Below are 16,190 nucleotides of genomic sequence, written 5' to 3' on the forward strand. Positions count from 1 at the left end.
AAAACAATACAGAAGGTGCCTCCAGTTGACCTCATTAAATAATTATTGTCTGACAGCTGCCCCTGGGGAAGTCAGCTCATCTTTGAACATTGTGTTTATTCTTGTTCTCAGGCACTGAGAATCGGCTATAGCCTTGAAAATAGCAAAATAGCACATGAAGTGGTTATCTAAAACCAAAGAGTCCTGAAAACACATAATACAAATATATATATGTGTGTGTGTGTGTTTGTGTGTCTGTGTATACACACATATACATATAACAACGATTAAAGAAGCCATGAATTTGAAAAAGAAGATATATGAGTTTATGGGAGGGTTTAGAGAGAAGAAAGGAAAGGGGAAGATGCTGTAATTATATTATAATCATAAAACATAACAAAATTTTATTTATTTATTTATTTATTTATTTACTTATTTATTTATTTAAACTTATTCAACCCTTCAAACCTCACCAATAGCATGGTTTGCCCTGACTTACCATGGAGAAAGCTGAGGACACAGAGAATATAGATGACATAGCTAAAATAATAGCTAAGTCAGGATTGGAGTTTAAAACGTGTCAATTTTAATTTCAATTAGTTCTGGCTTCTGGAGAATGACAAACATGGTTTTTCATAGCAATTCTTCCCGTGTTTGGGCACATCTTTCACTTGGGAAGATGGTGGATGCTCTGCATCCAGGAATGACAAGATGGTCCAGGGAAATATGTTCCAAGGGATGTGAACCGACTGCAATACTCAACTCTGTATAGCACATGCAATTGCAAGTAAACTTTTCTTATTTGTTTTAATTGTTTTTGATACTATAATATAATTACAAATGTTTCTATCTTCCCTTTCTTCCCACCAAACCCTTCCTATATAACCCTCTTTGCTCACTTTCAAATTCATGGTGTCTTTTTTTATTCATTGCTAATGCATGTATGTGTGTGTGTGTGTGTGTGTGTGTGTGTGTGTGTATGTGTGTGTGTGTATGTGTGTGTGTGTGTGTGTGTGTGTGTGTGTGTATTCCTAAATATAACCTGCTCAGTCTGTATAATGTTACTTGTGTATATGTTTTCCGGGCTGAGCACTTGGTATTAGATAACCAGTTTGTGTGCTCTTCCCTGGGAAAAACGATTTCTCTCGCTTTCAGCTTTCCTTAGTTGCCTGTAGTTCTCTGTGTAGGTTTGATACCTCATAGTCTTCTCTCTGTCCACATTGGCCTACCTTTTGTTGTTGTCCTTATTAATTTCATATTGAGGCAACCTTGTGGGATTTTATGAGTATAGCTTCTGACTTCTCTAGAAGACAATCTCACAGCGAACATCATTCCTCTGGCTATTACAGAATTTCTCTCCCCTCTTTTGCAATGTTTCCTGAGCCTTAGGTGTGAGAATTGTTTCATAGATGTTTTCATTGGAGACTGGGCTTCATAATCTGAATTTTAATTGGTTGTGGGTTTCTGTAGTGGTCTTTGTATCAAAGAGATGTTTCCTTGATGAGGGGTAGTGACCTCACTTATTTGTGGGTAGATGGACAACTGTTTAGATTATTGAGAGGGATTAATCTGGTTTAATAAATTGGTGGTTGTAGATTCTCCTCCCATATTAATGACTCCACTAACACTGAATAATTAACTAAGCTTCTAGTACCAGGCATGGTTTCCCTCTGTTGAGAGGTCTTAAGTCCAATAAGAGAACTGTTGGTGACCACCAAGGCATGCATGCCAATGCTGAACCCTCAGTGTGATTGTGCCATGCTGGTTGCTGATGCAGTTCCTAGGCATCTCCCAGCACTTAATCCTTAAAACACAAAACTGCAATGTCTCTAACATTTGAATGCAAAATAGACCATTAATTAGGAAGTCTTCAAGGAGAATTTTGTTATAAATAATAAAATATATTTTATTTTTCTCTTTTTTTATTCAGGGATGTACATTGAAAGATATGTATTATTTTATATATCCTGATGATAACCCAATGAAATTCCTCTTTTCCACATTTCTTCATGTGATAAATAGAACTATACTCTGCCTCAAAGAATTTTTAACTTTTATCTGTTTTCCCCCAATTCTGTGTTCCTTCCTGTTGCTCTAATTTTTCACAGAAAGGAGTCTAATTGGTTTTTTTGTGAATGTATGAATCATTCAGTTATTATTGTATTGGTAACACCTTGGGGAGAGATCCCATATAGCAGCTTTGCACATGGGCCAGCACTTCGTGAATCATATCCATGTTAACACAAAGGTGGGGTAGAGAAAGGATTTAAAGAAGGGATGGAGGGAATCATGGCAGATAGCACTGCAGGAACAGAGCCTTAGAAACTGGATACAAACAGACTCACTCAAGAATGGCCTTCTTGGTGCTGTTACACTGAGAAGCTAAAGAGACTTGTATGTTCAACTTGCATTCAGAATTTTTACTAACACTTAAATCTCATTTTCTTTAATTTTTTTTCTTACAATTATTTGCTTGGGTTAGGGAAGAAGGGAGCACAGACATTCCCTGATTCAAGTGTGGAAGTCAGAGACAACTTGAGGGAGTCTGGGTTTTCCTTCCACGATGTAGGTTCTGGGGACCTAAGACAGGTTTGTCGTCAAGTGTCTCTGTTGGCTGAATCATCGTGATGACCATTAAACCTCACTTTTGAGTGGACTTTAATTTTCAAGGCTTTCTTGACCCAAAGAATCACTCTTCTGGTTGTCTTGGAATACTAGAGGCATACCTTCCTACCAGTTAAACATGATAAGCCCCGTATATAAAATGTGTTTATTGGGAATGTTCCCACTCATCTTGAATTAGGGGCTTTCAGTCCTGCTTCCTCCTAAAGGAGAATCCTTCTGCCAGCCTTGCTTTTCCTCCTGTAGGCTGACAGAGAACAGTGGAGCAGCCAACACACAAGACTACCATTTGTGCATGGCTAAAGACCTGGGCATTTCACATCCATAAAGTAGGAACTGGGGCTCTGCACCAGGCAGTTTTTCTTGTGTTTCCTCTTCTCTTCTGGAGAGGGATGAAGGAGATCCTTTACGAGAGGCACGTTCTAGTAGAGAGGTAGTCAGTGCCAAAAAAGTCATTCAGATTTCTGAGGTACAGCTAATGTACCTAACAGGTACATTAGTCTTGCCTAACCTGGATGTTAAGCTTAATCTTGATACATGCTCCTTGGGAACTTGACCTTCACAAGAGTCTTATTTGTTTATTTAACTCTAAAGATCAGAACCCAAAGTTAATTAGGAATTGTAAGATTAAAGTACAGTTTTGGGGGCTGGAGAGATGGCTCAGTAGTTAAAAACAAACAAACAAACAAACAAACAAGCAAGCAAGGAAACAAACTTACTGCTCTTACAGAGGCCTCGATTCAATTCTCAGAACCCACATGGAACTGACAACTGTCTGTAACTCCAGTCCCAGAGGATCTGACACCCTTTTCTTGCTTCTTTGGGCACTAGACATGTAGGGTGTATACATGCAGGCAAAACATGCATACACATAAAAAATTAAATTTAAAGAAAACCAATTTGTAGACTAAATTTAAAGACATTTTAAAAACGCCTTCTTTGTTTTGATAGGTGTTAAGAGAAGATCTCGAGCTTCCTATATAACAGAAGATAACCTCAGACTTTTGAAACTTCTGCTTCTGCCTTCTGAATGGTGGGATTGTAGGCATGTTCCACAATGTCTTGTTTATGTTATGCTGAGGATAGAACTCAGGACTTTATGCATGATAGGCAAGGATTTTTACCAATGGAACTATATCTAAGTCTCATCTAAATAATTTTATTATATGACCATTATCAATGTCTATGAAAACATTCTCCTAAGATTTTCTCATTTTTTCCATACATTATTACCATAGGCGTTGAAAATAAATTATTATTACTAAATTTGTAATCTATATTTAAATAAAGATAAGGAAAAAAAATCTGTGTTGTTTTATTTCTCCAAGTCCTCCCTCTTTGAAGAGAAGGGCTTTTATGTTGAAGTTGTCTCCCTTTTCAGTTCCATTTCCTTTTCATATTCTACACCAATTTTTAGAAATATATAAAACACAAAAATTTAAGAGAAAAAAATCATCCTATTATTATCTTGCAATTGCAGGCACTTATGGAAGCATGGCTACCCTGTGTCCCTTTAAAAGATAAAAGAAGACAAAGAAACTTGGCTGAACTGTGAGCCTTACATAATTAGCATGGGGATTTTTGCTAAAGGAATGGAGGCATTTTAAATTATTGTTCTTGTATAAGCTGTTATTTTAAATGAGATTTTTAAGTTGCAAAATCAGAGTCTCAAAACATGGCATTCCAAATATAAACATAATCCTGGTTTGTTTTATTTCATAATATTTTCTTCATTTTCTTCAGGAGCTTCCATGAACAATTATATTCTGGAAAGTCTTTTGATATGGCATATGCTTGAAAAAAAGTGTGTGGGCGCCTCACAGTTGAGTGGAAATTCTACTGTACTCTAACGCATCAGACTCAGAGGAATTCTGGTAACTGTCAAGAGCATTCATTCCTTTTGGCCATGTCTGTGTGTTTAGCATGCAAGAAGGCTCTGGCTCTGTGAGGATGATCACAAATCTAAGCTTTGCTGTCTTTGTGGCTTACTTAAGACTTAGAAGAAGGAGGAAAAAAAGCCCCTGTGTGTCATTTAGTTCATTTGCAAATTGAATCCACTGTCCTTCAGACTTAGGATTCCATTGCAGCCTTCATCTTTCAGTATATCTAGAAGTGTAACCATCACTAAGTTATCTCAGAAGCATCTCTTTGTGGATTTTCCCAGCATGCTCAGTGAATACACAAAGAAAAACTCAGATGATCATCTTTGCTTGCCTGTGCTTATCCCTGCTGTTTGTTTGTAATGGATGACTTCTGTCCACAATAAAACTGAGATACAGTGCTGTCAAGGTGTTTAAGGAGGCTTGAAAGGTACTTGTCACCATGTCTGATGACCTGAGTTTGATCTCCAGCACTCACATGGTGTAACTCACACGAAGAGAAATGACTCTCACAATTTTTCTCTGGCCTCCACAGGCATGTTGTAGCATGTGCATTCTTGCCTGCAGTCACACTGGCATTGGTGAAGCAAGTGTCTATAGTGTTTTTTCATATCGCCAACTCTATTAGGTTCTCTGTCCAATACTAAGAAGTAATTTTTTTCCACAATGTAAATGAAAGATACCCAGTTGGCAAGAAGACATGGATCTGGGGAGATGATCAGTTGGGAAAGTGCTAATGGTGAAAGCAGGAGAACCTTACTTTGATTCCCAAAACTCACATAAAGAAAAGCAAGATTGATACTGAATATCTTGCAATCATGACTCTGGAGAGGCGGAGACAAGCAAATCCCATGGCACAAGCAAGCCTCATCATGTTTGGTAAGCTCTAGACCAATGATTTTCAACCTGTACGTCATGATCCCTTGTGGGTCAAATGTAAGATATCTTGTATGTCAGATAGTTATCTTATCACTCATAACAATAGCAAAATTACAGTTATGAAGTAAAAATGAATTTCATGGTTAGAGGTCATTACAACTTGAGGAATGGTATTAAAAGGTCACAGCATTAAGAAGATTGAGAACCACTACATGAGATCAAAAAGGGACATTACCTAAAATAGTAGATGGGTGGCACCAGTGGAAGGACACCCAAGGCTGTCCTCTGACATCCACATGCATGTACATACATGTGGACTTCACCTGTGTGCTCATGTGTGTGTACATGTGTAAAAACACACACACAGAAGGGGGGAGAGGGATAGAGACAGACAGAGACAGAGACAGAGACACAGACAGAGACAGAGACAGTGCTTTGCTTCAGGAACAAGATACTGCATGTCACACACCAATCTGCATGCTTGCAGATGCATAATGCAAAGACAGTCACACTCTTCCAAGCACTTTGACTATCATCTAGTCAACTATCACTGACTCCTTTGTTGAATGACTTATAAAGTGGCCTTTATTAAAAAAATCACCAACAAAATCCCTAATTGGTAAGAGTAAGAAGGTTATTAGACATGAAAGAGAATCCTTTGGTCTTTAAGCAGAAAGGAAAATTCTCTTCAAAGGTCAAAATCCCCGATACAAATTGAATAATGAAATGTGGCACACTGTCCTGATCAAAACACTAATTGCTGACTTTGATGTGCTTCCTCCACATTGAATGTCCCTTGGGAAGGCCTTGTGGAAGCATCAAAGAAAAGAAATGCAAAGAAATCCTCTTTTTTTTTTGTCTGTTATCAATAAGTGAAAAGTAAGTATGGTTAGTCCCAGTATAAATGTCCTTACTCAGATCAGTTTACATATGCCTAATTATGAAGACATTAAGAAAAATAATTCTTATGTTGAAATCGTGTTAATATTTTGTACATATTTGCAGTGTGTACATGCGTGTGTGCATGCGTGCATGCATGTGTGTGTGTGCATGTGGGCATAAGTAAGAGTTACTTTGGTCTATGAGAATCCTATCTGTGACAAAGAGATGCTCACATCTTCCCAGGAAGTCACACAGCACATACAAACATGAATGCAGAGGAACATAATAGAGAGGAATGGAAAGTTAGAGTAATCTAGGTTCTTAGTTGCATTAGGGAGTCACCAGATCATGCCTATGTTCCCCAGTGAGTACCTCTAATTATGTATGTAAGACATATCCAGATAATATGCTGTTTCTGGGAGGCTGAGGTTAAGATGCAGTGTCTCTTACTCAAAGCTGCATACATTCTCTAACCAACAGAAGTATACAAGAATGCCTGCATTCTTTGACCAGTTTTTCATTAAAGGGTTTAGGTGATTCCATACATCACAAGCTCCTTTTTACCAACAAAATATACGGCCTCATGTTTGTTCATACTTCAGTCTCATCACTCTGTAGAATTTTCCCTTCATGAATTTAGGTACACCATCTGAACCAATATTTCTCAGTCTGTGGGTCATGATCCTTTAGGGGTTGAGTAAGGGGACCCCTTTTCACAGGGGTCGCCTAAGACCACCCACATATCAGATGTTTACATTGCAATTCATAACAGTAGAAAAATTACCATTACACATTAGCAAGAAAAATAATTTTATAGTTGGGGTTACCACGACACTTAAAATGTTGAGAACTACTGATCTGAATGAACTTGAACCGCAGACATCTTTGAAGTGGGAAATCCATCCTTAGGAGGAATTTTCTTATGGATAGATACTCAGTAGGCACTTCCCAGATATACATGGTGAGGTTGCTGATACCTTACCCACTAAAAACTGTGTCTGTCACAGTTTTAATGGCACCTGAGTGTCACCTAAATATTTAATTGTGCTCTTTTTATATGTGTGCTTTTCTCATTTTCCAGAAGTTTAAGCTATAAAACCTAAAAAAAAAGAAACCCAAAAATCTGCTGACCTTTCCATAGATGAATGAGAATTTTCATCTTCCAGCAGTTATAAGGAAAACAACCCAGAATTGTTCTATTTTTACCTTTCTTTTACTATTAAAAACTCTCTTCATACACATAATTATCATGTATATAAGCATCATGTGTGTCTGTGTGTGTTTGTGTGTGAGTCTGTGTGAGTGCAGGTGCACACATGCCAGATGGCACACATGTGGAGGGTCGAGGACAACTTTTGGGGGGTCATTTTTTCTTTCTATCATGTTTGGGGACTTCTTATTTACAGCTCACCGAAAAATTCTTTTGACTGATCTTCTTTCAAAGCTTTCTCTTTCCACCCATTTTCTTAACTTCATTTTTATATTGTAACTTGACATCTGCACATTACTAAAGTTTGCTTTAAGATATTCTTGGTTACCAATGAAATGTTGAGGGAGAAAGTTAGCACAGGTCATGTTAAGTCTGGGCTTAATTTAGAGCACAGATAAGGAATACAACACTTGATTTAATTGTCTCTCTGCCTGTAGGCATGTTATATAACTACCTACCAGCTCAGGCAGTGATTTGTCTGATATCAAGAGGTTTTTTTTTCCCCCAAGTTCTTCCATGTTCCCATAATTCAGAGAACCATGTTGCCCTTTGCCCCCTTTTCTCTGTACCAGAGCATTGTCCAGTAGACATTACTCATCTTTTAGGCTCATGTATTCAAATGCTTGATCCCCAGCTGGTGGAACAGTTTGGGAAGAATTAAAGGAGGTGTGTCACTGGGGCTGGCTTTGAAGTTTCAAAAGACCCATGCCTTTCTTTCCTAGTGACTCTTTGCCTCCTGTTTGTTGCTTTTGATATGTAAGCTTTTAGAAGTTTCTCTTACCATTGGAGTTCTGTTCAGGAACTTTTCCCCTGTGCCCAAGTATTCGAGGCTCTTCCCCACCTTCTTTTCTATTAGTTTCAGTGTATCTGGTTTTATGTGGAGGTCCTTTATCCACTTAGACTTGAGCTTTGTACAAGGGGATAAGAATGGATCAATTTTCATTCTTCTACATGTTGTCCTCCAGTTGAACCAGCACCATTTGTTGAAAATGCTGTCCTTTTTCCACTGGACAGTTTTAGCTCCTTTGTCAAAGATCAAGTGACCATAGGAGTGTGGGTTCAAGAATTGACAAATGGGACTTCATAAAATTGCAAAGTTTCTGTAAGGCAAAGGACACTGTCAATAGGACAAAACGACAACCAACAAATTGGGAAAAGATCTTTACCAATCCTTCATCTGATAGAGGGCTAATATCCAATATATACAAAGAACTCAAGAAATTAGACTCCAGACAACCAAATTACCCTATTAAAAAATGGGGTATAGAGCTTAACAAAGAATTTTCAACAGAAGAAACTCGAATGGCCGAGAAGCACCTAAAGAAATGTTCAGCATCCTTAGTCGTCAGGGAAATGCAAATCAAGACAACCCTGAGATTCCATCTCACACCAGTCAGAATGGCTAAGATTAAAAACTCAGGTGATAGTAGATGCTGGCGAGGGTGTGGAGAAAGAGAAACACTCCTCCATTGTTGGTGGGACTGCAAGATGGTGCAACCACTTTGGAAATCAGTCTGGCAGTTCCTCAGAAAATTGGACATAGCATTACCTGAGGATCCAGCTATACCACTCCTAGGCATATACCCAGAAGATGCTCCAACATATAACAAGGACATATGCTCAACTATGTTCATAGCAGCCTTGTTTATAATAGCCAGGAGCTGGAAAGAACCCAGATGTCCTTCAACTGAGGAATGGATTCAAAAAATGTGGTATATTTACACAATGGAGTATTACTCAGCTATTAAAAACAACGAATTCGAGAGGTTCCTAGGTAAATGGATGGAACTAGAAATTATTATCCTGAGCGAGGTAAGCCAATCACAAAAGAACACACATGGTATTCACTCACTGATTATTGGATATTAGCCCAGAACCTTGAAATGCCCAAGATGCAACTCACAGGCCACATGAAGCTCATAAAGAAGGAAGACCAAGTGGGGGTGATTCGGTCCTTCTTAGAAGGAGCAACAAAATACTCAAGGGAGCAAATATGGAGACAAAGTGAGGGACAGAAACTGAAGGAGGGGCCATTTCAAGATCACTCCACCTGAGTATCTATCCCATGTGCAATCACCAAAGGTAGATGCTGATGTGGAAGTCAGGAAGTGCATGCTGATAAAAGCCTGATATGGATATCTCCTCAGAGGTCTTCAAGAGTCTGACATACTCAGAGGTAGATGCTCACAACTAGCCATTGAACTGATCATGGGGTTCTCAATAAAGGAGTTAGAGTGAAGACTGAAGGAGACCTGAAAGGATTTGTGGCACCATGAGGAGAGCAGCAATACCAACCAACCACAGCTCCCAGGGTCTAAACCACCAGCCTGGGAGCACTTAGGGAGGGATCCAGGGCTTCAGTTGAATATGTAAGAGTGGAGGGCTCTGCTGGGCATAGGTGGAAGAAGAGAACCTTGACTGCATGAAGGCTGGATGCCCCAGGGGGTGGGAATTTTGAGGGTGGGGAGGTGGGAGTTGGGGGGGTAGATAGAGGTCTCATCCACAGAGAAGAAGGAGGAGGGGTGAGGGGATTGGGGGTTCCTGGGTGGGTGGGGGATGGGGTAAGGGGACAACATAGGAAATGTAAATAAAACATCCAATAAAAAAAAAGAAGTTTCTCTTACTGTGCTTCTCCTTCTTTGCCACCATTGACTCTAACCTTCTGAAACTGTAAGCCTAAATTGAGCAACTTCTTTTATAAGAAAGAAGTTGTTGGCTGTGGTGTCTTACCATAGCAATAAAAAGTGAATAATACACACATGGATGTCTTATGTGTTAAAGTGGAACTAACAGAGGCTTATGGATCAAATGAGTTCTGCAACTTCTTCACAAGTACAATTTCAAATAAAGGGCAGAAGTTATAGATGTCATTAGCAGAATGGAGGCTACATGGTTGATGTGAGCCAGTAGCATGTGATGTGAGGTCTGTGAGATGATTTCACATGGTAGAGCAGTGTACACATGACTATACAGTTGACTGAATTGATGGTCACTCTGGAAGTAATTTAGTTTCCCTTCCAAGTTCCATGATAATCACTCATCTTTACCAGGCTTGCCACCTATGGTCCTGAGGTCTGTGGCACAGATGACATTGTCACTGCTGGGCTCAGTCCTGACTTCTTTGCTCACTGTGGTGATGTATTAGAGCATTTATTTACTTTCTTGTAAGTCTCACTTATCTAGTCTACAGAACTAGGACTTTGATTTTAATTAATTAGGTTGATTTAGGGGTTTATGAGACAAGCTATTACAAAGTGGTTATTATGGTGCCTGTTATATAGACAATTATGCATATTAATGGAATTTATTACTTTGAGCACAAGGATATGATGTAATTCTTGGAATGTGGCAGCTGACATTTCATTTTTCTTCCCTACAAAAGGGTAAGAGAGTGCCGTAGGACACAGGGTGCTTGCTGTAAGAGCACATGCCATGTTGGACACTGCATGGGGCTTCATCCTTAAAGCTTTTTTTTCCCCATTTAACTTGAAGGCATTCTAATTTTAATTTAACACCTTAATCTTCTGTTCTTCCCATATTCTGCCATAATTTAAGGGTGAACACATTTTATAGTCTTGATTTCATTTTTCTCTCCAATGTCTGATACGTGACAGATTTTGATTTGTGTCATTACTAATAGGGGTAATTTTGTAGAAAAGAATAAATAAAACTAAACTTAATTATACATTTATTCCACATTGATGTAGTAAAGAGCATAAAAATGATATAAAATACATCTTAATCTGGAAGTCTTGTATATGCAGGTATGCTTAATGGTTTTATAATGTGGAATAATGAAAATATTCTTAAGATTTTTAGAAGCTTTAATTAGTGTCCATGATGGATATCAATATGAAATATATGAAACAGTTAAGATGAAGAACTTTCATTTTTATCTATTTTTAAAGATTTTGTTTTACTTTTAATTTTGTGTGTGTGTGTGTGTGTGTGTGTAGGAGTATGTGTCTGTGAGTGCAGGAACCTATGGAGGCCTAAATTGGCTATCATATCTCTTGCAGCAGGAGTTATGGGTGTTGTCCGGCACGGATGTTGAGAACTGAACTCAGGTCCTCAGCAAGAACATTCTGGGTTCCTGACTGCTGAGCCATTAGTTCAGCTTCAAGACTTCTATTTTATTAAAAAATTGACTTGAGTCTTATTTTATATAAAAAACCTACTTACACAATATATGTATTACTCGTTTTAAAGAGCTGTGCTTTCTTTTGTCTTTATCTGTTAACGGGGACATAATTGAAGGGTGGCTATGGATTGAAGGTTTAAGACCAAATGAATTCGGGGAGGGCAAGGGGAAATGAGAAAGCTAGTGAATTGAGTAGTCATTTCATTGATAGATGTGTTCCTGCATGAATTTGGAGTATGCTGATTTACAGTTTTTTTGCTATATACATATTACCTGCCCTGCATCTCATCCATTTATATGGATATACCACAACAGGACCTCAAAAGTATTTATTAAGTTGCAGTTATAGATCAGTTAAGATATAGGATAATTCTACACAATGAAATACTATTCATCTATTAAAAACAAGGACATCATGAATTTTGCAGACAAATGGATGGAATTAGAAAATGTCATCTCGAGTGAGGTAACCTAGAACCCAAAGCACATGCATGATATGTACCCACTCCCACCTCCTACCCTCGAATTCCTCCACACTGGGGCATCCAGCCTCCACAGGACCAAGGACCTCCTCTCCCACCTATGCCCAAGAAGGCCATCCTCCCTTACATATACAGCTGGAGCCATGAGTCCCTCCCTATGTGCTCCCAGGCTAGTGGTTTAGACCCTGGGAGCTCTGGGTTGGTTGGTATTGTTGCTCTCCTCATGGGGCCACAAACCCTTTCAGCTCCTTCGGTCTTCTCTCTAACTCCTCTATTGGGAACCCCATGATCATGGGGTTCAATGGTCAGCTGTGAGCATCTGCCTTTGAATATGTCAGACTCTGGCAGACTTCTAAGGAGACAGCTAGATCAAGTTCCTGTCAGCACGCACTTCCTGGTATCCACATCAGTGTCTACCTTTGGTGACTGCACATGGGATGAATACCAAGGTGGAATAGTCTCCAGAAGGCCTCTCCTTCAGTTTCTTTTCCACACTTTGTCTCCACATTTGCTCCCATGAGTATTTTGTTATTCCTTCTAAGAAGGACTGAAGCACCCACACTTTGGTTTTCTTTCTTCATGAGCTTCATGTGGTCTGTGAGTTGTGTTGTGGTCTTGGGCATTTCAAGCTTTTGGGCTTGAATCCAGTTATCAGTGATTATATACCATGTGTATTCTTTTGTGATTGAGTTACCTTAATCAGGATGATATATTCTAGTCCCATCCATTTACCTAAGAATTTCTCGAATTCATTGTTTTTAATAGCTGAGTATTTACTCCATTGTGTAAATGTACCACATTTTCTGTATCCATTCCTCTGTTGAAGGACATCCGGATTCTTTCCAGCTTCTGGCTATTATAAATAAGACTGCTATGAACATAGGGAGCATATGTCCTTGTTATATGTTGGAGCATCTTCTGGGTATATACCCAGGAATGATATAGCTGGGTCCTCATCTATATCATTCTAATTTTATGTTCCAGCTATATGTCCAGTTTTCTGAGGAAATGCCAGACTGATTTACAGAGTGATTGTACCAGCTTGCAATCCCACCAACAATGGAGGAGTGCTCCTCTTTCTCCACATCCTCACCAGCATCTGTTATCACCTGAGTTTTTGATCTTAGCGATTCTGACTGGTATGAGGTGGAATCTCAGAGTTGTTTTGATTTACATTTCCCTGATGACTAAGGATGTTGAACATTTCTTTAGGTGTTTTTAGCCCATTTGAGTTTCCTCAGTTGAGAATTCTTTGTTTAGCTCTGTCCCCCAATTTTTCATAGGGTTATTTGGTTGTCTGGAGTCTAATTTTTTTGATTTCTTTGTATATATGGGATATTAGCCCTTTATCGAATATAGGATTGTTTAATTTTCTGGTGTTCTATAATTCAATTTTCCTTTCAGGGAGAAATTGGTTATTAATTAATAATGCATTGAGAAAAAAGTTATTACAAGTACACTTAGTAGCTTATACTTCAGTACATTAAAATATTTCTATGCTGAAATTTATAATCAACAGGACAAAATTATTTTAATAGCTAATTTGAGATAGACAGTTGTGTGTGTGTGTGTGTGTGTGTGTGCATGTGTGTACGTGTGGGTGGACAGAAATTGATGTCAAGTGTTCTCCTTAAAAGGTCTCTAATTTATTTTGTCAGGTTGGGTCTCTCACACCAAAGCTTGCCTATTCTGCTGGTCTAGATAGCAAGCTTGGTCCAGAGATCTCTATAGCATGTAGTTTTAAAAAGCCAGGCTATCACCTTCTTGGGCCACACTCTCAGCTCAGCTGAGAACAAGCTGCTGCTGGTCCCACTCCCGACATTGCTCTTCCAACCACCAGCTGGTTCTCTGACCCCTGGGAACTGTGATCACTCCTCCAACCCCTCATGGCTAGCTCGGCCAAACCTTTAATGACTGCCCTGCAGCTGTGCCCTTTCTCCTGCCCACCTGAGTTGCCACGGATGGAAAACACCAGACAATCTCAATATTTTAAAACAAGCTAGATAACATAGCTGCTGGGAGAAGAATCTATTGCTCTAAACTAATCAGCTATTCTATATTAGAAATCTGCTGGTTGCCGAGGCTACCAGTAGCCCCCCGACCTTACATGGCTCCTGCTCCCCCCTTCAATACCTGACTGAAAAAGCCCTTTCTCTATCTCTTTCCCTCCTCTTCCTCTTGGGACCCTGAAAATCCCACCTCTTTATCTTCGACCAGTGATTGACTTCTGCCATCTTTATTGACAAGATCAAGAAACAATTAGGAAATTAGATTTTAATATCAGCCCCTCCCCCAACAGATCTCTATGCCTCTGGGATAACATACTGGCTTTGTAATTGCATGACTTTTTACAAGATCTCAGGGTTTCTGGACTCTAGTCCCCATGCTTGAACGGGAAGCACTTTATTCTCTGAGCATCTCCCAGTTCCCAACTCTGTTTTCTTTTTCTCTGCCAAAGTGCTAGGCCCTGTGTTCTGTTGATAAGAGTTGGAGGTAGAACCAACTGCTAACAATGACACAGAGATGGTGTTTCTTAACACAGCTGCTCAAATGCACGGATTATGGTGGAGGGGTGGTGACTCCCCGCTTGTCTGAGCTGTGATTAGCAGTTTCTGCCATTTTATACTCTGAGAACAGAACAGTTCTGTAAACATGTACTTTTCCGGACTGTTCTCCAGGAGGAGCAATGCCTGGAGGATGAAGCATTAAGCAGAAATGTTTATTGTTGCCCGTGTTGTGCATCAGTCTTCTAAATACAATTCCATAATGGAGGGAAAGAAAGAAAAGAAATTGCCGAATTACCAATAGTAAGCAAATCAACAGTACTAAAAAAAGAGGTAACATTATCTTGATGTCTTTCGAGATTCCAGAGCTGTGTTTACACACGCCCACAAGCATAGGGTACACAATTTGCAGAGTTTACAGCAGATCAAAATCTGGGTCTCTTTGTACAAAATGTTAATTTCAAGCCAAACTACATAGATTTCCAGCTCAGGAAGCTGGCCCAGGGTCTCATTGGCTTAGGCTATTTGCCCAAACATAAGCCTGTGAGGCTGAAGGTTGAGAGTGAGTCCTAGAAAACGCTCGAGGCATTCATTCGGTTGCAGTCAGTTTTATCATGTCTTCTGATGGCGTTTCTTAAGACCTTGTGGGTGAATACGTGTGATAGTGCAAATATTGCTTTGTCATTGATTTCTCATATTCTAGGTCATCTGGAGAGCCCAGAACTTCTTCAGATAGTTTAATGAGTTTATGAATTATTTGAAATAACATGTGGTAGACAATTTTTAAAAGATTTTTACTTAGCATAATTGAACATATTTATGTCCATGTTAATATAAAGAATAATCAATGTAAATAGAATATTCATTATCTAAAACATTTATCTCTTTCTAAAGGTAAAACACTAAAAAAAATTCTATCTTGTTGTTATTTGGAAGTTAAAATAAACTATTTTTAGCCATTTTCACCTACTGCATGATAAATACAGGGAGGCTTCTCCTATCTGATTATAACTTAGGACCCACTGACTAAATTCTTTTCATCCTACATTTTTTTTGGGGGGGGCTGGCCTTCATTTATGGATATTTCAGAGTTTCTTGAAAATGCCTTCTCTGAAAATTATGTCACCAATAGGAAGTTTCATGGTTATATTAGGTGGCTTAAATGTAAATACAATGGCAAGCAAATTACATGTAAATACAAAATTGGTGGCCAAAATAAAACAGAGCAAAAGTCCAGACAGTGATTGGCATGGAGATAACAACGGCTAGTATTTAGAATTTTCAAAAGAACTAAGGTGCACATTTTTCTACAGTCTCACCTTTTCTCTGAGAACAGCTTCCTCCTTTCCATAATGGAACATGACTCGTTTCCCACACTTGTGCTTCTTCTCTGCCATATTTTATTTTTCTGATTTAACATGCTAGCTTCTACTTAGCTGCCTGAGATGTGTCTCTGGGATCTAATAATAGAGCTAGATATCAACACCATTATTATATATTGAAAGTATAAAAATGGGGACAGCTTTAAGCAGCAAATTCACATCTACAACCACAGTCAGTTGTTCTCAAGTACAATTGTGTTCCCAGGAAACCTTACATTATTAATCACTG

At 38.9% G+C, this 16,190-nt stretch overlaps 1 pseudogene; it reads right to left on the bottom strand.

The window, feature by feature from the left end:
* Positions 1 to 2,788: 2,788 nt before the first annotated feature.
* On the bottom strand, positions 2,789 to 15,976 carry LOC114612339 (annotated as a pseudogene).
* Positions 15,977 to 16,190: the final 214 nt, after the last annotated feature.

Source organism: Grammomys surdaster, unplaced genomic scaffold, assembly GCF_004785775.1.
Source record: "Grammomys surdaster isolate TR1022 unplaced genomic scaffold, NIH_TR_1.0 126158, whole genome shotgun sequence".
NCBI lineage: Eukaryota > Metazoa > Chordata > Mammalia > Rodentia > Muridae > Grammomys > Grammomys surdaster.